Source organism: Neopelma chrysocephalum, unplaced genomic scaffold (genome assembly GCF_003984885.1).
Source record: "Neopelma chrysocephalum unplaced genomic scaffold, ASM398488v2 Primary Assembly neopelma1_72, whole genome shotgun sequence".
Taxonomy (NCBI): Eukaryota; Metazoa; Chordata; class Aves; order Passeriformes; family Pipridae; genus Neopelma; species Neopelma chrysocephalum.
The window spans coordinates 61,390-86,376 of NW_020897732.1; the positions used below are offsets into that span (position 1 = coordinate 61,390).

Consider the following 24,987-nt stretch of genomic DNA (forward strand, 5'->3'; position numbering starts at 1 on the left):
CTAATTGACTAGCAACTAGCTTGTCTGTCTTCATCTTTTAAGCATGTTTGGTTATGTCCCTGAGGAATGGTTTTTCCTTTCATCATTGCTCTGTCAAGAAGCTGTGCAGTCAAATTCTAGAACTCCTGGGCTCTAGGTCTTTGTGTTAGACTCTAAAAAAACCCCCAAACTCAGAAGAAGACTTAAAATAGAAGTGTCTAATCATGATTGGAAGGAAACGCTTCTAGTGTTTTCTGTGTTTCATCAGCTCTGGATTTACTTCTGGGAATACGTCTACTTGGATCCTTTTGACAGAAGTGCTTGGTTCCCAGTTCTTAATGCTTGTCAGGCTGGAATTTCTGAGGAATGTGGCTATCCAGATGTTCTTGACAGCATGAAACTTGTTCTTTAACATAGTAATGAGAATCTCCAGATCTAGCTACTCTAGGTTTAGGGAAGAACAGTAGCAGCCCCCCAAACTGTGAAGGCAGTTTTAGTAATACCTTTTATACACAAAATATAAAATAGAAATATTATAATGCACAGTATAGTAAGTATATCTAACTATCAAACATACTTTATTAATATACTAATAAAATGCATAGCACAGAAATGTAATGTATAAATGTTTTATATTGGTTAGAGGTTATATATCATCTCTGAATTTCAGCTTTAAACATAATTGTTTTAATTCAGGGTAGGTATGAGAAAGATAACAAGCCTGTGGGCAGGTGTAATCCAGGACAGAAGTAAGGATGCTTATGGAAGCAAGATGGAGAGAACTTGAGGGAATGGCCTGAAGTTGTCATGGGAGATTTAGGTTGGATATTGGAAAAAGATTCTTCTTCACCTAGTGGGTGGTCAGGCACTGGAACAGTCTCCCTATGGAAATGGTCACAGCACCAAGCCTGACAGAGTTCAAGAAGTGTTTGGACAATACTCTCAGGCACATGGTGTGATTCTTGGGCTTGTCCTGTGCAAGGCCAGGAGTTGGACTTGATCATCTTTGTGGGTCCCTTCCAACTCAGAATATTCTGTGAAGAGTTGAGCCTTATATACTGGTAATGCCTGAGCTTGGTATGAAATGAGAAGCTGAAGTTCTAGGTAGATTGGGCACTCAGGGTGCCAGAAATCAGCGATTACATTTGCCTAGATGTGATTTCACTTCTATTTTTCTCCTGAATAGAATGCTGAACACGGAGTGGTTGAGGTTGGATGGGGGCTCTGGTGGTCATCTGGTCCAACCCCTCTGCTCAGGTAGGGCTACCTGACTCACGACCATGTCCAGGCAGCTTCTGAGTATCTCCAAGGAAGGAGAGGAGACTCCACCACCTCCTTGGGTGACCAGTGCCAGTGCTCAATCAGCCTCACAGTGAAAAAGTGTTTCCTGATCCTGAGCTGGAACCTTGTCTGTTCTGGTTTATGCCTTTGTCCTCTGGTCCTTCCACTGGGCACCATTGAAAAGAACCTGGCACTATCCTCTTTGTACCCTCCATTCAGGTATTTATATATATTAATAAGATCCCCTGTGAGCCTTCTCCAGGCTGAACAGTCACAGACTATCATCTTTGTGGCTTTTCCTTTGGCCCTCTCCACTATGTCCACGTCTCTCTTGTACCAGGGAGCCCTGAACTGGACACAGCACTCAAGCTGTGGCCTCTCCAGTGCTAAGGAGAGAATAAAGATTGCTGCCCTTACCCTGCTGTCAGTCTGCCCTCTCATAAGGACACTTTGCTGGCTTGTGTTCACTCAGTGTCTGCCAGAATCCCCAGGTCCATTTCTGCCAAGGTGCTTGCCAAGTGGGGTGGCCCCAGCATCTACTGGTGCCTGTCCTCGTTCCTTCCCAGGGATAGGACTTGGCACTTCCCCTCCTTGGGCTTTATGAGTTGGTTGTTGGTCCTTAAAAGGGAGTTCATCCGTCCCTGGGTGGGCTCGAACCACCAGCCTTTCAGTTAACAGCCGAACGCGCTCTCCGATTGCGCCACAGAGACTGATACAGAACACCTTTCAGAGGAGCTGAATTCCTGACTCTGTGTGATAACTGCTGGTGGTGGTGTCTGTATGTGCTGAACAGCGAGAGACTGGTACTGCAGGCACACAGCTACAACAAACCTGCTGCGTCAGAATACAGGGGGAAGAAATGCTGTTACTCCTGGGGGGAGATTCTTTTGGTTTGAGGTAGCTGTGCCTCACCACTTACCTCTCACGGGACAGGAGAGCTTGGGGTCATATGCTAGGCTGTCTGCTAGTGGTTCTGAGGTGGGTTAACAGCACTGCTTCTCTATCCAAAGGTACAGAAAGGCCCTGCAGTACCCATGTGCATGTTAATGCAATTAAAGCAAAACAGAGGTATGCTTCAGAATATGGATTGAGAGACATCCAAGATGCTGACTGCAGAATTCTTAGTGCATCTGGGAACTGGGGATTAGAAGTGAGAGAGCTGTTGGACAGGGAAGATTTCATAGTGAAACTTGCATTTTTATTGTAAGTTTCATACCTCAAACAAAGCACTGATAACTTCAGTGTGTAGAGGGCATATGAATTTTTTACTGTCATTAATCAGCTAGGAAAAGATGGAGCCTTCTGATCTATGTGCCCTTGTGTATTGATGGAAACCAAAGGATATAAAATACTGAGATACGTAACAGGAGCTGAGTTCTGTTCAGCTAGTGAATCTGTACTTGGTTGATGTCTAGTTTCCTGATAGAAGGAAACTGTTTTAATATCCTAGCCTTTTATTATTGTTGTTGTTCATTTGGTGAAGGAAATATAGCAAAATGTTGGTTTGAAATTGCTTTTAAAAGTTAGGAAACTTAATCTGTTCAAGACTGTGCTTTGAAGTGCTGCTGACAGCGGTTTTGGTTAAGTGCTCTTGTCACTGAGCTTTGCAAGCGTAGAAGATGTGTGAACTTTAGAAGGAGCTGGAGCAATTCTCCTTTGGACACATAAGAACTGGTAGGTGGAGAAAAATGTACTTCCAGTAGCAGCAGCAGGTGGCTTCTCCTAGTGTGGATTTTGACAGTGAGCTGCTTCCTTTCCTCTGCTGTTTTAAGCTGTACTGTAAGGGAATGTGCGCCATGGGCCTCAAAGCTGTGGGGAAGGTCTGTCCCATAGTGCACACTGGGGTTTTGTTCCTCCAGCTGCTTCCCTCAGCAGCTAAAGGGGTGGTACTCAGCTGCTGTCTGACCTGCACACCCTGGTGTCCTGCCAGGATCCCTGGTATGAGGCAAAGCTAGAGATCCAGGTTTCGTCCTCAGCTGAATTTGGAGGGTCGCTGGGCTGTATGGACCTGGGAGCTAAAATGTCCTCATGGGTAGAAAACTTTCAATGTTGTCATAGGGAAGAGTCCAGAAAGTTGCAGAGCCAAACTCGCTCAGTGCTAGACCTTGAGCTTTTTAGTGGAGTGTTAATAATGGTCTCTAAGTTTCCAGCCATGATCTGTTGGAGCACTGACAGCATTCAAGCTTTGTCAAGAATGTTTGAATTAACAAATTGTTGGTTTCAAGGACTGCAGCCATTACTGATACAGGCATTTCTGTAACTTGCTGTGTTTGAGTTAAGGCTTGTAGGAGAGGGAAAGAAGACTTACCAAGTTAGCAGATGTGGTTAAAAAAGTGTTAAGACACAAAGATCATTCTTCAGGTCTGTGAAATGGCTGCGGTAATACTGCTATTGCAGCATTTTGCTGTTTCTTGATGTGAACCAGAAGATATAACAGCAACTTTTTTGTCAGATCTGAATGCCTGTGCCTCCCTCTACATGTATACCAGTCCAGGTAGAAAGGTGGTAAATGAGGAAGGGCATGGAAAGCATCAATAGACTGTGGTGCAGTTACTGTGTTACAGGTCAGGTACCAGTGTCAGTCTGGCTGAGGCAATGCAGATTTTGATGGCTGACTGTTCTCCTCCAGGAAGCAGCCTGTTTCCTGGGTCTTCTCTGGTTTGATGCTGCAGAGTGTATTTGGGAATAGACCTGCTGTGACTGTGAGGTTTGGTTGTTTGACCTTACTTTTGGGAGCAGGAGCACGTTCCTACCACGCTATTTCTTTCTCCTGAGATTGTGTGCTAGCTGGCAAATGGAATGAAGGAAACTTCTGTTGTTTCACAGGGAAATGTGGTGAAATATGATGGACTGGCTAACAGATTTCTATGGACTGAGCCAGCAGGTGAGCTGGGAATATCCTGTCTGCTTTCCTTCTCTCTTTAAACTGTAAGAAAAGGCTATCTGTTGATCTTGTAATTTCCTTTTGTCTAGAAAGGAGAGGCAAGCTGTGTAAGGCAGCAGCAATGAAAAAGAAGTGCAATGAAGTTTTCTCTGTATGTTGCAGATTGATGGCAATGATACCTGAAGGCGTGCAAGGATATGCTTCCTTTCTCTTACACTCAAATCTGAGTAGCAGTCTTCTCAGCATAGGGGCAATTATTTGCTATATATTTCACTGTGGTAGTCAGAAGCAATAAAAGCATTGAAATGCATGTGCCATGTCCTCAAGAGAAGTAAAACTTAATTGACACTGTAGGGATTGGAACATTTTATCATGCTAGCTTGAAGTCTGAACACATTTTTGTTTGTAGATTTAGTCTTGGAAAACAGAGCAAGAAAGGACTAAGATACCACAGTAGTAGTTCTCTCTACACTAAGAAAGGATCAAATACGCTCAAAACATTCATATATTTAAAACATTCTTACAAGAAATCCAACAATGAGGATTTTATTGCCCAACCTCTTCCACTGTTTTTGGAATCTTCATGATGTAAAGCTTGTCCTTCTGTTTAACTTTTAATTCCTTTGCTGTAATGAGAGCATGTTCCCTTACCTGGGGCTTTTACTGAAACCTGTGTTTACCAGGTGGAGACTACATGCCCAATGGAGCTGAAGTTGGTTTAATTTATGATGGAAAATAAAGAAGCAGTTGCATTTCCCGCTGAACAGGATAGCTGCTTGTTGTCAAGTGATGTTTATTCATTTTTTTTTCTTTTTGAGTAATAAATACAGAACTAGTAATATAGCAAGAGGCTCTATCTGAGCCTGAACCTCTAATGCATCATAGTCTGTGGAAGTGAACCAAAAAGCAAAAGCTTAAACCTAGTAATAGACTCAGTTCTCAGTGTGGCTCTGAGGACAGCAGCTTTGCTGCTCTGTGTCTCTCACTATTTTCTTATACAGGAAAACGCCTCAAGGTTTTTTTTTGTTCACTAAAACATGAGATTTTAGTTTAATGACCCTCTGGTTGTCCACATATCTCAGAATGTCTACTTGAAATTTTGTCTCCTAGCTGAATCCTAAAAGGCTGTGATATTGTTAGTAGCCACTTCTGAGCTGAGGAAAATCCTTGCAGATGATCAGCCCCAGTTGTGCCCTGCTGCAGTGCAACAGGAATCAAGTCAGTGGACTTGGAAGTGTATGAAAGCATGTTAAGACAAAACAAATGCTAAAGAGCCCCTAATTTTTCTGGCAGGTGGTGTTTGAGTGTTTTTGCTATCTCTAAGTCATGTAATCATAATAATGCTTCAGTTCAGTTATTTAAATTCATGTTTTCTCATTTGCTCCCTGCTTACACTTCCATCTTGATCCAGGCTTGTACTTGCTGTCTCCAATGTGTTTTCCTGCTGTGTTTAGCCCTGGCAGTGCAGTGCAGTGCAGTTGAAATCGTCCAGAGTGGCTATAATTAAAATGCTAGTGACCACATGTAAGTGATTAACATTGGTGTGGTTTCCCTACACTGAGTGGAAAGTTCTGGGTCTAATGTTAATTTAGTAATAAAAGGAGATTAGATTGGAAATATTTAGAGATGTTTAGTCCTTCAGGCATGGCTGAAAATGTGAAGGGAAGAGAGGTTGTGCTAGCAGCAACTTAGTTTAATAGCAGCTGGTCCTAAAATATACCATGATATTTTGTAACTACTTGCAAACACTCGCTGTCTGCGTTGCAAGGATCACTTTGGTATCTCTAATAGGGGTTCTATTGCATAAAGCAGCTGCTATCTCCTAGTGAGGGCTTATAGACCTTCTGAATATTTTGCTGTTCAAATAACACTGTAGGAAACATGTACCATGTTGAAGGGGAGTGCTGTCTTCTCCCACAGAAGAGACAGAAATCCATCCCACACTGTCAGAGCTATCAGTGATGGTAGAGGGGCTGGAAAAGAAGTGCTCTGCAGCTTGACCTACATCTGTAGAGCAGGAAAAGTCTGTGTCCATCCTTGCAAGTAGCAGAATGCGCTCTTCATCCCCTTTGATCTCTAAATATTTTTACAACATAACCAATATGGGGAAGTGAGGGAGCAAATTGGGGGTGGGGCAGACTCTGGAATTAAAAAGTAGGCCTATGAATGTTAGAGAGGAGAATCTGCTCCTTTTTGCTTCCTCTACCCTCAAACTGCTTGCAAGTCAAATGGACATAAAGGTCCCTCTTCTGGACTATGTCCTTGCTTAAGTGCATGTGTGCATTATATGACAAATTATACCTAATCATGTGTAAAATAACTTTAAGATGTGAGTTTGCGTGTGTTCTCATGCTTCTTAACTTCCTCTTCCCTTGCAGCCTCTACTGTAGGCTTTGCAAGGGTTAGATGAGTTTGCCACTGAGCAGAACTCTTTTCTCCAGAGCTTTTATCTTTTAAATGACCTATTGAAAAAGTCCCCCTTTGCCTGTACATAACTGATTTTTATGAAGTCCTATCAAATCTCCTAATCCTGTTTTCATCTTATGGTGCAATTTACTTTTATCCCCAAACCCAGCTCTCCAGATTTGCCAAGGAAAACACTGGGCACTATAGAAACACCATTTTAAATGAAGCTGTTTGGAGGAACCTGTTTGGAAAGTAAAATGTAAAAGACAAGGAAAAAAAAGGCAATGTGTTTTTCATATCTTATATATATGTTAAAATAAAACCCTTTCCTTTATGCTCTGATTAGAGACAAAGTGGACCCTTGAAACCACAGCCTCTCTCGTTATTGAAATTTTATATCTCTCAGTTAATAAGGGACCATGAAAGTGCTGGAATTTTTATTTAAAAGCCAATATGAACATTATAATATGATCTTTTCAGACATAACTAAGAAATGCTGCTAAATGAGACTTCCTAAGCTGATATGAGAGAAAGAAGATAGTATATTTGTCTTGGGCACCTGCAGCTGTCTGATACCATAGCCTGTGAGTTCTCATTAGCCCTCTACAGTGCTTAGTGACCGGCTTGCAGAGGCACTGCAAGATGGGTCTTGACTGCTGTGGAAGCATTTAGGTGGCAAACTCCCTTGGAGTATTTAGGCACAAATTATTTGTGTAAAATGTCTCAAGGACACAGAACTTGAACTAACATACCCGAGTTCCCACTTAGTGTCCTTGATGCCAGCCAGCTCTTCAGCTCTTCCCCCTAGTTCAGTGGTTGTAGCTCCCCTTTGATAGCTCACTGATGCTCTATGTAAGCTTCATTTAGATGGGCATATGAGGAAATAGGGATTATGGCCTGACCCAGGAGTAATCAGTTTGTGAACCCAGGGCTGGCTGTGCATTGTTGTTCTAGCACTGTTGGCTTTGGGAATGCTTCCTCTGGTTTAGAGCAGATTTCACTTACAGTTTTGCTCCTGGAAAGAATGATCTAGAGAGCATGTGCTGGATATATGTGTGCTTTCAATGGACTCATCTTACAGAGTTGTGCTACTGTCTGAGGTTCCTCGCTGACATTTATGTGGTGAGCAATGTCAGTTTAATTTATGGAGTGTGGTGCTTATGGATGCAATGCAGTGCAGACTTTTTCTTAGACTATCTGATGACAATATGTCAAGCTTCTAAAAACTGCACCATATCCCCCTCCAATTACTTTGTGTTTGCCCCAAAAAGGAAGGTAGATTTTCCTCATGTGACCCATTTCTAATGAATGGTGCTTAAAAATGTTTAATTCTGCCAGCTATTCTATCTTCTGGCCAATCTCATTTAAAGACTTATGCTATTGATTCATCTCAGGTTGCCATTTGTCCCTCAGCCCAAACATTTTTGCAGTTACCTGCAACTCTGGAGGCTATAAAAGTCTTTATCAGTCCTTTCAGACCCTGGCATAGTTCTGCTTTCCAGTTCATGCTTCCTATCAGCACAGTGATTAAAATATGTTTTCATTCTTTATTAATGGCATATTGTATCATCTTTCTACTGAGTTGTCTGAGATTAATGTCTGTATAGCTCCAGGTCTTATACTTTCCTTTTTGAATACTGATACAGGACCATAATTTCTCTCTTCTGTGAAATTTCAGTGGAATTCGATATTTATTAGACATAGCTATCAAATGACCAGACATCATCTCAGCTAACTGTTGTAGGATCCTGGGATGCAAGTTAACTCAATCTAGCTAGTATAGCTTAAAAATGTAGGTTTAAAACATTGTAGCTGTTCATTGCTAATAGGAATTTTTTAACATTCTCCCTCATTACTAGTGGATTGAAAACTCCTTCATGAGGAGGAGGAAAAAGAAGAGCTCAGGTCAGATAAAAGGAAGTAAGCGTTTGACCAGTGATTGTATTTTACCTTTCAGTGCAAGCCCCAGAAGGGCTGGGGCTCTCAGGCTTGCTGGTGGAGTGTCAGTGTCAGCTGCTGTGAGGGGGACTCGAAGGACACTTGGCTTCTCTTGTGCTGATCATACTCCTTCCAAAAATGTTTGTGATTTTTGAAATCTAATGATTTAGGTGTTCAAGTTAAATATTGTGTCCTAGGTCATGACAAGAGTTGTGAACTTGCAGGAGTCCTGTGTTCACACAAATACAATGTCTTGGCCTTGCTGATTGTTCTCCTTTCACAGGCAGTCCTTATCTGAAATCTTGCCTTTCTATCAAGCATAATGGGAAAACTTGTGGAAGGATTTCCCTTTCAGAACAAAAGCAAAATCTCTCAGCAAAGCTTCTGCAAACGTGTCTATTTTTACCTTACAGATGGAAAAATTGAATCTTTGTGTGTGTGTTGGCTTCAGGCTTAATATGGCATATTTTCATCTATTTTAGCATATTAAAAATCGCATCTTTAATTAAAGTGGTTCCAGCTGCAATGTAGAGAAGGCCAGAGGTGGAGCACACTGAATAACTGCCTTAAAACTGGGCAAAAGTGATGACTTTATCCTATAGTGGCTGAATGGCTCCAGCTGGCTTTTGTTGTATCTGTCTGAGGCAGTGTCAGGATTAACAACCTGGCTGGTTTGTTCCCTTTCTCAGAATGCTACTCCCTCTGTCTGACTTCCTGGATGCTCTGAAAATTACTATACGCTCATAGGTGAAAAAGTAACTTCCACAAAGAATAGCTCACCACAATAGGCAGACTTTTGCAAGGCAAGGAAATTTTTTTAAAAAAAGGTATTTTTCACAGAGTAAACCAAGGGAGGTGAAGAAATGCAGGAAGGGAGGAAGAGCGGAATTGGTTTTGGACCAAGTGCTTTTCGAGGTCTCTTCCATAAGATGGCAGCAGCTTATTTTGTGAACCGGAATGGGAGACTGCTGTGAAAGGGTATCTGCTGGAAGCTCTACAAAACAGACATTCAGTCTTAAGCTTTAACTCTATTTGACTGGTCCACATCCCTTATAATTGTCCCAGTATAGATCAGTTGTGAACCTTACTCTATGTGCAAATCTATTTTCAGTTGTTTGGTGCAGTGGTGATTTTATGTTATTTTTTTTCTAAATGCAGACACAGATTCTAAGAGGCAAACTCACCAAGAGACTTGTTAGTATCAAATGACACTTCTGCATTTGTAAGGGTTTAGTGTGCAGGATGTGGGGAGAGTGACAGGGTTGTTTGACATATTTTGATGTTTTTCAAGTGTTTCACTTTGTGCAGTTATTTTGCTAATAACTGCCCAAAGCAACTTGAATTCTGTGAACAGAAGAGGTAGAAAAACAGCTGGGACTTTCTCTCCTCAAGGAAATGGAGATCAGTTTCATGACACTGAACTGTTTCAATGGAATCAGGCACACATTTTTCTTTTGAAGAAGGAGATTGTGGAAAGGGGGGATTTTTTTTTTCCCTAACAGAAAACAGTGGAAGGAAAAACATTTGGGAAGAACTATTTTCTGAAGTCTTACGACATAAAGGATTTTTTATTTCAGCTATTTTCACTTTTCTTTCTAAATGTTTTCCACATTTTCAGTGACACCCACAGTGGTGTGTGCAATACATTTGTGCAGTTTGACTGCCTCCTGTTCTTTCACGCATTTTTCTCTGCAGATGAGTGTCAGACACTTATCCCACTAGTACCAAGTACTTAACAGTCATAAGTTGCTGTGATACCCACTAATACCCACCCTCTGTTTAAGTGCAAATTATGAATAATTTTCTCAGTGTTTGTGCATATTCTGAATAGCTGGATAACGTGGGAGGAGTGAAAAGCAGCCTGTTTTTGCTTTCCCTGGTGCTTATAACTTACTAGTTAATGTTAGTCATCTGTTTTGATTTCCTGTGGCCCATTAGGATCCAATCTATCAAATGTGCAGGAGTCACAGTAACAAAGTTGTAAACTTGAAGAGTGGAAGGAATAAGCCTCTGTGATATTTGCCTTTCATTAATTGTTAAATTAAGCTGTTAAAGTTCCATGATTCTGATTTCTCTGTGTTACTGTGTTGCAATACAGCCTAAATGGGGTCCAACATGAGCCAGTTCTGACGTTGCTCCCCTGTCCTCTAGTTCATACTGTGGCTTGGTGAGGACCCCAGGGCTGGATCTTGTCTGGAAATGAATGGGCCAAAGACAGCAAGTGTGAGTGGTTTCCACAGACATACTGGGAAAGAGATACACCCAAATTACCGACAGGAGTCTGGTAGTTTTAGTCCTGGAGGACAACTTGGGTGTTTAGAGGCCAAGTCCATCTCTTTCTTAACTGTTGGATCTGCTTTTCTACTAAAACCATCAACTGAGATGAGTTGCTTTAGCCCTTTCTTCTTTCTCTGAACTGTGCCCCAAGTTGATCTAGGAAAAGAAGGACTTTGAGCTAACAAATTTTGGCCAGTGGCTAAGTTTAAAGTCTTCAAAGAAGTTATGCTTGGCAAGAAATGCAGTATTTTAAGGGGTCATTTCATTGTTACTGGTGTGCAGTGTGTGCATTGCCTGATTTATACCAAGGAGACTCCTGGAATGTGTGTCCTGGTGACTTCTTTCTTTCTTTCCAATTAACTTTAAAGAAATAAAAAGAGAGATGAAAGCAAGTTATTTGAATAATATTTGAAATGTATTTATTCTAGAAAGGTTCACATTCTTTCTAAGAGTCCACTTTCTTTCACTTTCAGAATGGAGTCTTTTTCACCTCAAATGATTTGCATTGTGATAGCATCCAGAGACTCTGGTCAGGATGGCTCCAGAGGGCTTGAGGAGAAAAAATGGGTGAAATGAAAAGTAATGAGAGGACTTTGGAGTGTATGGGGAACAACTGCAGAGTTGGCTTGTGGCACTGAGCACAGGAACAAATCAACACAGAGCTGGAGTCTGGATGGGGAAGACCAAGTTCAAAGTGAAGTGTGCCTGGTTTATTCAGTTTAGGTGGAGTGAATGAGGTTGAGAGAGATGGCCCAACATGTAGCTGAGTGTTAGCCTAAGGATGGGGCTTTCCATGGCCTCATAAAGTGCTTTTGATTTTCTTTCCTGCAAAGTTTTGTTCCAGAACAAGTTAGTGGCAATAATTTGGTTAGTAACTAATTCCTTGGAGCAAATAGTTTTCAGTCAATTGAGTATCAAGTGTTGCCACATATTGCTTTGTTTTGGTGTTTAGCCACAAATAACTCATGACAATATTTTTGTATTATAATACACCATAATTTACTGCTAGCAAGCATGTAATTCCTAAGAGACAGAGTGGCATTTGGCCTATATGTTCTTTGGTCTATTCTATATTGAATCCAACACAATGGGTGCAGCTGAGTGATTTAATGTCATCCTGAAAGAATTTACACAGGCTGCTGCAAAAGAAAGCAGACCATGGAAATAAATTGTAACTAAATGTGTTCTTAAATATAGGAATACAATGCACACAGAGAGTGTATAGTGCTATCACCTGCTGAACTTTTTCAACAGTCTTGAAGCCCTCCTCTCCTGTGGGATAAGAAAAAAAAGGCATCCACTGAAGTAAATTCCACTAAACAGTAAATTCCGTGAAATGCTTCTTTCATGTCAGACAGATGGAAGTTCAGGATTCCAGTACAGTCCAGGAGAAATGCAAAATGCATACTAAGCATGAAGGTATTTTGTTTATTGGCACAATGGTTTAAGTAAGAGTGAGAAATCCAATAAATCTACTGAAATCTTCCTACTAGATGGAGGTAACTTTGGCGGTTTTCAAGCCTGCTGTGTATCAAAGCAGTTTACTAGTTCACTGGCTGTTCATGGGCTGAGTGGAAAAAAAGTCATGGAGCTGATCAATAGCTTTAAAATAAGTTGGCCTGCAGTGGCATATGCCAGGGCTGGCACTTGGTACAAGTATACCAGAATCCTGTGACCAGATTCTGACGGGACATCAGCATTAGGTGCTGACTTGTGTAACAGCAAAACCAATAAAAATTCAGTGTTTTGCTTGATAAGACCCATTATCCGTGGAACACATAAAGGATTGATGCTTGTTTAATTAGAGTAGAGAAATAGCTTATGCAGTCATCTCTGGCTTGCACCACTCTCAGCAAACTGACTTTGTTTTGAGTTTGGAGAAATTGTGTTATAAAATTGTCAGTATTCAACTCACAGAGGCTATTTACCTTTTATTTACTGGAGAAACCATGTGATTCCTTGCATTAGGATATTCATTAATTCTGCTCTGTCAGAAACCTACTAAAAAGGGCTCAGAAAACTTCCATGCCAGATATTTCAATGCACTTTAGATGATTTATTTTTTTCTATTTCTAGCTTGTTTTATATAAAATTATACTTGAATGCTTTCCTGAACATCGGCCTAAATAAATAATTTTTATTTCAAAAACAATGGAAGTAACTTCAACCAATACACAGAAAGATATTGCTGAGCAAGTGTAATGCTTGCTACATGGATTTGTATGCTGCTCTTGAAATATGGCAACTCTAAATCAGATTTTTTTTGTACTATTGTTTCCAGTGCTGCAATAGGATCTGCTTGTTAGGAAGCTCACAGCCTTTGAATCCCATGGAGCTCTGGGGAGCTTTGTGTGAGCTTGAGGATCTGCACCAGGATGAACTTTGTTGCGAAGTGGAGGCTGTGATGTTGAAAATGGAGTGACAAGATGGAGTTCAGAAAACACGAGTCCTCTTGTAGCATCTCCTGCCCAGGGGAATGACATCTTTATGGCTGCAAGGGTTTAAACAGGTTACTATTTACTACCCTTCTACTATTTAGTTAAAAGATAGCTAAAAGTGGACTAAGGAGGCAAAATGAACAGAAGTTTTCTTTGCCCTGTGGGTTGGTACAATCTGATGTCATTCTGTTTCTTGTAGAAACTGGTACCAATAAAATACGTACCAGTAAGAAGCCAATTTATGTACCAGAAATGACTACATGTGTTACATAATTAGAATACCTGTCCCAACTTCTGAAACCTATCGCTGCTGGGCCTGCTTTTAATCTAGCATCATCTCTTCAGCTTACAAGTTGAAATGTAGCTGGGGAGTGTTATGAGAACCAGATGGAAAGCTTGGCTGGCGGGATGGAGACTACCTTGGCCCACTCCGAGCTGAGTGTACTTTGTACCTTCGAATGATACCTTAATCCATGATAAAGACAGACAGCTCACTTTTCCAAAATCAAAACCATATTCATCAATGGTAGCCTCTTTCCAACACAGTACAGGCTACTGCTCAGAGAGATGCTGTCTGGAACAGCTTGATACAGGCAGAACTAGATGACTACACATGGATAAGATAAAGTCATTCAGCTACCTAATAAATAAATTTGAAAGATGTTCTAAGATGATACAAATTCAAGTACTAACTTGATTTATTATCTCAGAGGGATGTTTGCTCCACCTTTCAGTCACTGAATCCTGATTTATGGTACATGTTTTTAGGCTTGATTTTTTCCCCCCTTTTAAGAAAAAAAAATTTAAAATATAGTTAGTTGACCCAGTGCTCTCTGTCCAGCTAGCTTCATGCTGCTAAAATTAATACAACTCATTCAAAAATGTAGTTGAATGGATGGGTTTTTAAGCCAGCAAGGATTCAGTTTTGGTAACTAAATGTTATTCCTACATGGTAGAATACCAGTAGAAGTAAAGTCAATAAACTCTAAAAGCAAATATATTAAAGAATTCTTATGCATCATGATTTGCCTCTTGCCATCGAGGGAAAAGATTGTATTTTATACAGGAACTGAGATGTTTCCCTTTCTGTGTTCCTGTGTGGATTTAACTAAAGCAGCAATGAAGAGAAACAAGAGTTTCATAAAGAAAGCCTTGTTGATAATTATAGAGTGGTTGTAAGCGTATGTTCATAGCCTTTATTTTTCTTGTTCAGAACTTTATTATGGATCTTTAAGTTTCAAATGACTCTTGATACTTTGCATGTGTGAGACAGATTTTAGGTAAATAAATATAACTTATTATTTTGGGACAATACTTCAAATATACATTTTAAAGGGCGTGTTCTTTGTTTGACCACATATGACTCCTATAAATCTATAAGCTAACTATTTTAAACCAGATTATCAGATTGTAAATAGGATAGGATGGAGCTAGAGGGAGAAATAAATACTGTTTCTAGTTAGCAGTTCTAGTTCAGCAAATTGCCCGTACATGAAGCAGGTATAAATTATGAATTACTTGTTCAAGGTTTTCATCATGGTTGGAGTTAGAAAAATTAGCCACAAGACCCTAAGAAGTTGTGTTCATTTGCTAAATCACAGGCCATATTTGTGTTTGCAGAAAAGTAAGAATCTTTGACAGCCGTCATTTAAACAGTATGATGTGTTTATCTTTCGTGTATTCCATCAGGAGCAGAAATTGATTGAGGAAAATGTGAATCTTAGTTTACCAAGTTCTGTCTACAAAGATAAAGTATGTCTTTGGCTGGGATTTTGCCTGTTGCTTTTTTAATACCTCTTGAACTCCAATGGTGGAATTTTTATAGCCCTGCACATATGAACAACTTGGTGGTACTCGTAACCTTCAAAAGTAAAGCATTCATTGATTTGGAAGAAAAACTTTATGTAACCTCTCTTCTTTCCAGGTAATGTTCTCCTTGGCAAACAATTTGTATTAAACTCACAGTGTCCTCAACACTAAGGCTATGATTGATACAGCCAGTACTCTGTGTTATATACCATAGTGTTTGAACCATTGTGTGTGTTGGTGAATTATTTTCACAAACCATTGATTCAAAAGGCTGTGGACTTCAGGACAGTATGTTTTGAAACTTTGAAGGCTTAACAAAAGACCCTCAATCCACCAGAAGAGTGGATCTTATGGGCACAGTTTGCACTGTTGCTGCCTATTTGATGGATATGCAGATATAAGCATCATAGTTCTCTCTTCTCTGTAATATATTATGTCCATGTTTTGCTGAAACTGGTAACAAAATTAAACATACCAATAATTTTTTTTTCTTTAAATATTTAAAAGGTTAAGATTTCAGGGAACCAGGCCTTAAGCTGTATTCCCTCTGTTTTGAACTGCTAGTATCTCTATTTGCCTATGGCATCATGAATTTCTTTGATTTATTCTTTTAGTCAAAGAAGAAGAAAAACATTCAAAGCCTACTGTAGGTTATGACAAATAAAATTCCTGATTTCTTGCATCTGAAAAGCCAAGTACCACTGTAGCCTGGCTGGTTCAGATTTGTTCTCTCCAAAGGTGTTATGTTGCTCCTTATTTGTGCTTCATTTGAGATTCCAACCATTTAAAGAATGTTATCCTACTACTATATACAATCCGTTTGTTTCGTTGTACATACTTTGTTATTTAATGCCACCCAGAGTTTTCAAGGTGGCTTAGATTATAAGTAAAAGAGCAGTGTCAACTATTAACATCTACAACTTAAACCAGACCTGATACAGTAAAAGGAAAAACATTAATCACAAGATGCTGGTGTGCCAGCAGTGGAGCTTGGTAAGACAAATTGTACAGGCTGATAGAGCTTTGTTCAGGTCTGACTCCTTGGAATGCCTTGAGCAGCAGCTGGCCATCTAGTAATGCTGCACTGAGGAAAGTGGTGGCAGAGCATCTCTGGAAGGGTGGCTCTGACCCAAACCTGGCAATGGACAGGAGGAAGGGTCGGATGATGCCCTGTGGCAGATCTAACAGTGGGGAGAGGCACAGTCCTGGGAGTAAGTTACTCTTAAACCTGAGGTGGTGCAGAAAGGGGAGCTGTGAATGGCATTGGCTGTGGAGACTACCAGGGACAGAACTAAAAATGGTCTCATTTTTTATTTGTAGCTGTACTACCTGTGCCTCAAAAGGATGCTTTGCATGGCTTAAAGCAATGCTGAAATCAGGAGATTGTGAGGATATGAGTTAAGTCTCCTCTGTGCCTGTGTCAATGTTCTCTGTCTGTCATTTGCTTCATATACAATGTGTTTCAGTATGAAGAACTCAGTTAGAGTGAATTGTTCCACAAAGAAGAAAGCTAAGGTTTTCACCACCTAATCAGTATTTCCCGAAGAGTTGCCAATGTCTCCTGAGCGGAGTTATGATCTTTCTGCAATAAACCATGCCGTTACTGACCTTAAACCTTCCCTGCCCAAATGTCCTCTCTCCTGTCAAGTGGCATTTCAAACAGGAAATATTAGCATTTAGGACAAGGACAGTGTGTGCTACAAAGCACATTCTTGGGTGCTCTGCAGATAATAAACTCTGAGTTACTCATGATGAAAATTTTTGGGAATTTCAGAATGTCTCAGCAAATATGCCAGATTCCTGGATTTTAACCAAGAGGGTATTATAAATAATAAACATCAGTATCATTGCCATCCACTGTAGCTAACTACTGTCTTGGATGCAGATTAGTTTGTGCACTTGTATTGCACCCAGACATATACAAAGTTTAGATTTGTCTTGAAAATGCTTGGTGTTTTGGTAACTAACTAAATGAATAAACATATAATCTTTCAGGAGCTGGCAGAACAGCATCTAGTTCTCATTACCCTCTTTGTCTCTCTCCACCCTTTGGCTCTCACTGTAATTGAAGACAACTGCTCTGGCCACTCAGTTCAGCATCTGCAAGATGAAGTCCTACATCTTCCAGATGTGGTACCCAGTTGCCAGCATTTTCTTACCCTTTGCTGTGCTTTGGGCCTCTGCTTTGGCCTCAGGGCTGTTTACCTGTCTCCAATTCTGCTGCTGATGCTCTTTTAGCCGTGGTGCTTAATACTGGATTCCAGTGTTGCTCTATGTGATACTACAGAAAGGGAAAAGAGTGGGGAATGCTGTGAGAGACAATTACATGGAGCTAACAGTAAGCTCATTTTACTTACAAACATATCTGGAGCAGCCTAGTTATTTCAGAGCTCATGTCTGGCTTTTTTCTGTGACATAGATGCGAGCACTCTAACATCATGTCGCGTTTTGGAGTACCTGCATATTTCTGTAACAGCAGCAGTTGATTTTCAATTTTAAACACAATGGTATTACCAGAAAATTGTTATTGTTAACGTTTGTATAGAGCAGGTTAATTCTTTTAAGTGGCTTCATGCCATTAAGTATGAATGTAACAACTCCAGTATAGCAGTTTGTCCACAGAGAGGAAAAATAACCCTTCAGACCCATGGCACCAGTTTCACATTAGAGCTAAATTGCTGTAGCAGATTGAAATGACAAGACTCACATTTTTAAATGAGCATGTAAACAAGGCATGTGCCCAAACTGGCATGGGCCAGGAATCCTAATTTGCACATATGTCTTGGAATTTGTGCACACTCGCAAAAACAATTAAAAAATAATCTGGCAAAGAATACATAGTGGAAGACTGAAGGGATGACTTTAATATTCTAATACAAGTAGTGTGTAAGAAGGCATAAACAGACTTTCAATATCCAGTATTTTCTTTAATAAGTAGCTCACCACAAATGCCCAAGAAAACCTGTTATGGCATGTATATATAGAGCATGCCTAGTCTGGAGTATTTTTACATAAATATACTCTAGAGTAGAGGCCTATGAATTGACTTTTTTAGCCTTGTAGGTGCAATGCAAGAGATTAGACATTTATCAGACAGGTCCTTTCCTGTCTCAGCAGGGATGTCATTTGTCCTGGACAGCAGCAGTGCGGTACATAAATAGAAACATTTCTTGTTGTTCTCCATTTCAGGTGATGTATCCAGTACCATTGTTCTATGAACAGCTCTTTAGGGAGTTGTGAGGTGCAGGCAGCCCCACTGTGCTTTCCTGCATGCTCCATGAGGGAAGCTGGGTATCCTCAGCGAGGCTGAGGGTGGCTGGGCTGAGGCAGGATGTGCCCAGCTGAGGCCATGGTTTCCTGCTGCACACCGGGGAGTAGCAGGTTTGCTGCCACTTCAAAATAGCAAACTAAATTTGCTGGTTTCCTTGTGACTAGCAAATTCAGGCTTTGTAAAATTATTCTATTTTGGCAGCCATGAAAAACATCCATCTGTTTGAATGGTGGAGATCTGGTTGTCCTGGAGCGCTGGGTGTGTGGTGGGGCACAGTGACAGCTAAGGCTGGGTGATCAAAGGGGTTGAACCTTGGCACCATGCTGCCACCGCAGCCAGCCTCGGCTGCAATGAGTGCAGCAGTTATTTGGGCTGCAAGGCCAGTGCTGAGGCTGGCTGTACAGCAGCCTCAAATACTAGCTAGTGTCTTAGAGCTAGTTTCAGAACTCCAATGTCTTGTTTCCACTCTGGTTTCGTATAATTGTTTTACATATCTGAAATTTTGATAACTGGCTAAGTTGAAAGCCCACTTTAAGGTGAAATCTATATATTTCTCAATGAAAAGATCACGTTCTAATAGTTCCCTAACATCAGTCTGTCTGACATCATTATCCTTTATTGTTATACAGTAGCTGACTTTCAAATATGATGCCACTGTGAAATAATTGTTTGTGTGATTTAGTAGAAATCTATTAATAGAGAGTAGGGACTCTGTCAGTCTGTATCTAAGCACAGGTGAAGTGATGGACCCTGACCCTCTCATACATATGCCTTTTTTTTTTTCTATTTTGAGGCAAACTGCACAGAAAGTCTTTACTGTTGGTTATGTGTGTATGCAATTTTTCACTTCCAGCCCAACTGCTGGCAGTGTTACGATGCACCAAAAAAATCACTTTTTTAAAAGTTGCTTTTAAAAATGATATTAAAAATGAAACAACAACAAAAAAAGAAAAAGTAAAAATCCTCCCCCCTACAAAACCATATAAAAAGTTGTGGGGTGGCTTTTCCAATAACATCTTGAACTTGTAATTGTAGTGTTGTCCCTGAGCCATTAATGAAATCCATATTGCAGGGGTGGCCTTGAAGTAATGGAGGAAGGAAAAAGCAGCTGTATTTGCTATCCTGCGGCTCTGTGTTTTTCATTACACTCTCCCTTTTTTTTGTTTGGGATATATTTTCTGGAGCAAACAACCTCCCTGGGAATGGTCTGCTGCAGAGGCTAGGTTGAATTCCTGGTGCTGGCTCTCCAAGGGGTGTCAGATGTGTCACTGCAACCTGTTAAGCGAAGCACCAAGGTGCTCATAAAGGAGGAGCAGCATTTTCTGTGGGTGAAAGTTCTGGCACAAGTATTTGACTGACTGACTGTGAGTATTATTACTGAAAAACCAACCCAACCAGCAAGATACTGCCAGAGTTAGCCTAATGATCCAATGAACACTTTACATAGCTGATGACCAGGACAGGTTTATCCCCTCTCAAAATGACACATTGGAATAATATTAGCTAACTGTCTGTAGCCTGGCTGGGGTGCCTCCTCCCAGACATAATTGGTACTGTCACCTCTCATGCTGTATGGTATGGAAAGCTGATGTCTATGAATTTTGCCCATATGTTTTTTAAGTGCACTGGACACAGTCAGCCTTAAATTCTGAACAAATAGTGATGGCTTAACTAATAATGGACTGAAAAAGCACAAAATTAAAGCACGTTAGAGTACATGCATTAGCAAGATGGTTTTTCAACAAGCTGTCAGCCAGCATATGTAAGAAAAGTAAAGTTACTATGGTAGAGACAAAGAGGTTCCACTTAGATAACTAAAGCCCAACTCATCTTTGATCAGGTTTGCAAAACTGGATTTACTTCATGCAATCAGAGTCTGTCTACAGACACTGTGGTTGGAGCTCATGAAGGTGAAAAGAGCCACAGAAAAGAGTTTACTGCCATTCAGCTCTCTATAGTATGCAAACAAATCTTCTCCCTAATGAAAGACTACAAAACTGAAATAGAATTATTAGACCCGGGCTACGTTTTTAAAGGATCAAAGTAATATAGGCACATCACTGCTTTATTTTTGGCTCTCTAGTAACTAATTGCTCCCAACCTGAATCTGCACATTGGTAATGCAAAATGTTTTACTTCACATTAAAGTAAGAGTGTTTATTTATGCAGCTTCATTTCCAATAAAAGCTATGCTTTACAGTGCATTATATGGAATGACAGCGGTGCACTGAATTGCAAGGTCACGCTATAGATCATACTCGCTCTGCCAAACACCCAGTCAGGAATTTTGGAGTAAGCTGTAAGAAGGGGCTGAGCAGTGAGCAGAGCCAGAAACAATACAGGTTAGAAAAATGTTTGGTTTACTTAGTGAAAGAAGAAAGAGTTTGACTGATTAGCGAGGCTTTTCCTACCGTATTCATTCTGGTCCAGGTCCTGGAAAGAAAGTTTGGGATGGAACTTCCTGTAGTTGACCCTAATCTGTCCTCAGAGCCTCATGCATCTTCCTCTAAACTGAGGAGTATGGGGTGTGTTTGAAGATCTAACTAGCAGTTTATGCTCTGCATGTTACATTACCAGACCCTTGCCCTTTTCCATTTTGTAAGTGAGGCTACATGTCTGGTGAAAGGTGGAGAAGTGTCATCCTTTGCACACAGATTAGGTGTGTGCTACTGTGCAGCTGAAAGTAGTGGGTCTAAATAGTAAGAGTGGCTTATTCCAGATGTTTGCAAGGGTAATTTGTCCTCCAGAAAAAAAATTTACCCTAAGACAGAGAGAGCGACAGAGATAACACTGCAGAGTGCAACCACTGTACGTGTTTGTGCATTTTCTGTCTATGGAAAAACATTTGAAGATAACTTAGCAGATGTCTGGAAGGCCAAGAAGTGCCAAAGCCAGTGTGACAAATAGCCTCTTTTTTAAGACAAGTAAAGTTTTCAGGCCCTGTTTCAGATGTGGGACAAGAGAAGCAGCACTAATCATGAAAGTGCACAGGCACAAGAGGAGTTATTGTCACACCCACATGAAACACAAGAACAAAGTAGAATTTCAGTATTGAATAGGCTGTTCTCCGAATGTAGTTGGTGAGCTGCACCAAAAGCACTGAGGATGCCTATAGTAAACTGGCTTCTCAACAGAATCAGAGATGAGCAACAACACGTGATATTCCTTAACAGACAGAGCTGATTATTTTTTGGGGGTATATGACTTATTGATGTCTTTGTACTGCCTGAGAGGGACACACTATGGACACCACAGAGGTGGTGGTGCCATTTTAGAAATCTACCTTTTGACTTGGGATGCACCAAGTTATTCCCTACAGAAGAAAGTAATTGGTAATGGGGTGAGAAGAATCCTTGGTACAGACCAACTTATTTTATTTATTTATGTATTTGAATTCAAAGAAAGAACATGAAACTCTTTCAGGAATTGGCAGAAGAAGACATCTCTAAGTCTCTCTCACTTACTGACTTTGACAGAACTGCCTGCTCTCTCAGACATACTTCTATAGGGCTCTCATAGCACTGATTCTTGGACCAGAAGTTCAGTTTGTTATTGTCTCTTTGCCTCTGTCAGGAAATCACATCCCTCTGGGTGGTTGTTATCTTCAGGTGCCATTGCAACGTGGGATTGTTGGTCCCAGGACACTTGCCCCACTGTTGCAGCACAAAATATTTCTCTGTTGGTGATCTCATCCAGATGACTTAGAACCTGCACTTAATGTAAGTTTTCCTGATGTATTTGCCTGAATATTGTCATCATTTTCAGATGAATTAAGGTCAAACAAGAGTGAAAGATGGAAAACTGGGATAGGGACAACCAAAATAGAGTATTAAAGGACTGTTGATGGAAGTCCAAAAAAAGACACCCTGAACTTCAGCAAACACAAGAAATAGTGATATCAGTGGCCCAAGATGAGGGGCTTTCATAAAAATATATTCTACCTCATCCTCTCTAGTTATTGGAGTTTTTCATACAGGCTGCACATTATACCTGTACACTTCTGAACACAGCAGAGTTTCCAGGGTGTTACACCAGGTCAGTCTCTCATTCTCTCTGATCAGTACACATCTCCACTCCTCTTGCAGATGAAGTGGTTGTCTTCTGTCCAAAGTCCTTCAGTCTCATGATGCAGAACATTTCTGTTCTTACCCAGCTGAAGGGAACTTAGCAGTGCTATTGCTTTTATGGCGAGCTTTGCTGCCAACTGTCTGATTCAAACTTTATTGAAAGCTCTTCATGGAATCTGTCATGTTAGTTGTTCTTGTTCCAGCCTACCAGATGACTGAGAACCACAATATCAGGTCAGATAAGTCACAACTTTGCTGGTTTAGCCCAGTCGTGCTCTGGCAGATCATCACTGTGCCCACCAAGATTTTACATGAAATAACATTTAGAGCTTAACACACTGAAGACATTATCCATGCTGTCTGGCAATACAAAAAGCTATTAAGAAAGGGCAACTGCTGTGCAGAGCTGATGTTTCAGATCCAGGCTGCAAAAACAGCTGCATTTCTTTCCTGGGCCAGATGAGCAGGCTGTGACATTGCTCCCTGTGCACTTGGCACTGGTGAGTCTGCCCCTCAAGTACTCTGTCCAGTTCTGGGCCCCTCAATTCAGGAAGGACATTGAGGTGCTGGAGCATGTCCAGAGAACGGCAACTAGGCTGCTGAAAGTTCTAGAGAGTAAGTCATATGAGGAGCATATAAGGAACAACTGAGGGAGCTGGGGTTGTTTAGCCTGGAGAAAAGGAGGCTCAAGGTGACCTTATCGCTCTCTACAACTACCTGACAGGAGGTTGTATCGAGGTAGGGGTCAGCCTCTTCTCCCAGGTAAATAGAGACAAGAGCAAATGACCTCAAGCTGCTTCAGGGAACGTTGGGCATCAGGAAGAATTTCTTCACTGAAAGGGTGGTTAAGCTCTGGAACAGGCTACCCATGGAAGTGGGGAAGTCACTGGAACTGTCCAAGAAACGACTGGACATGGCACTTTGTGCTATGGTTTAGTTGAAAAGGTAGTGTTCAATCAAAGGTTGGACTTGGTGATCTTGGAGGTCTTTTCTAACCTTAATGATTCTGTGATTTTATGGGCAGTGCCCAGCTGCAATGAGCATCCCAACGCTGAGCTGCCTATAGAGATTAAGGCTGATATTAGGAGCAGCTGGAACCTAGTCTGATTTCAAAAGCAGTTGAAAAGTTATTATTAATGGGCTTGTCAACACATACAGGGCAATGTCTGAACTTAACTGCTTTGCTGGGATCTGTGCTCTTGCACAATGTGTAAAGCAAAGGCAGTAAACATTACTGCCTTGGTGGATACCAGTCTGTGTACTGGTTAGGGATGGGTGGCTCTTGCTACTAGAAGTTTCCTTTTGAGGAAGACTTTCTCTGGACAGATTCATGTTTATGTCAGTGGTTACTGTTGTAATTTCATTAACTCCTCAGTAAGTGAAGAAAAAGTGGATCTGACTGAAGAAGGATAGATTGCTTTTATTGAATTCTTCTTTAATTAAAGCTTTTACTGGCTTCATGCTGTTTTGATGGCATAGTTTAGGTTTTTACATTCAATGACAGGAGAAGGGAGAAAAAATAGGAAATGTTTATTTAATTCATGCTATAGAATGTAATGACAAGAGATTGTTTCCATACGTACTGTTTTTGTTGACCTTTTAACATTTGGAAATGTCAGGAAATACCATTACTGTAGGTCTATCCAGCTTTAATGCTACAATAACTTTATAGCTATTCACAAGGGAAATTATTATACGTTGCCTGAAACAGTGAAGGTGTATGTACGCATACACACAGATCTCTTTTTCTCCTTCCCTGCCAAGTAGATCTCTGTGGTTGCATGCAGTCTCTGTTAAAAATGTGACTTTTGTGTCCCTGAAATTTTGACTTTGCTTTCAAACCTTCAGGATTTACTGAGGCAGCAAAGAGGTATTGTCTGGGAAGTTTAAAGAAACTTAAAATAGTGTAGAATGTATTTTAACTTACTGTGATTAGGCATTGGCCATAATTGTACAGGCTTTTCAACCTTTGCTTGGTTTGGGTTGTTTTGAGATTGGGTTGTTAAGATTCAGAAAGGTCGAGAAGGTGCTACTTTGATCTATGCATGTTGTCTTGCCTTTAGAACTGAGGAAAAAGTTACAGTCATGACTTTAATATTTAAGTCTCCAAAACATGGAAGGGTTTTGCTAATGAAGCCTCTTCCTGGCTGTATCAGCGGTGTAGCCCACAGTTGTGTCGTGTTGTGGTATGTCATGGAACAGCCCCCAGAGCAGTCGAGCATGGCAGGGCGCCGTTACCTTGGACAGCACCAGGCGAGCCTCTGATTTATGACTGTCCCCTTGTCTACAACAGAAACAGATCAGCAGAGAAAGTTATTAACATCAAACACACTATTTGTGAGATTCTGGCCTAGAAGCTGAACCATCAGTGATTTGAGAGGGATGGGGAATTTGTCCTTTTGTTAGAAAAAAAGAACAGTAGCTGATGGGAGTTACTCTTTCCCCTCAAAATGTCAACTGGGGGCTTCAAGTACAAAACAAGGGAAACTGGAAACAGCAAACACACATATATATATTTAAAAATATTCTAAAGTGTTAAAATTAATACTGAGAATGGGCATCATTATTGCATGTTTTACAGAATCAAACCAATAAAATGTTAGGGAATTACCTCTAAGGTTATAATTAACTTTGCAC

General features: G+C 40.7%; 1 non-coding gene across 1 annotated transcript; it reads right to left on the reverse strand.

The window, feature by feature from the left end:
* Nucleotides 1-1,896: 1,896 nt before the first annotated feature.
* On the reverse strand, nt 1,897-1,970 carry TRNAN-GUU. The gene has a single exon. It is a non-coding gene; the product is annotated as a tRNA-Asn (tRNA).
* Between the last annotated feature and the right edge of the window lie 23,017 nt (nt 1,971-24,987).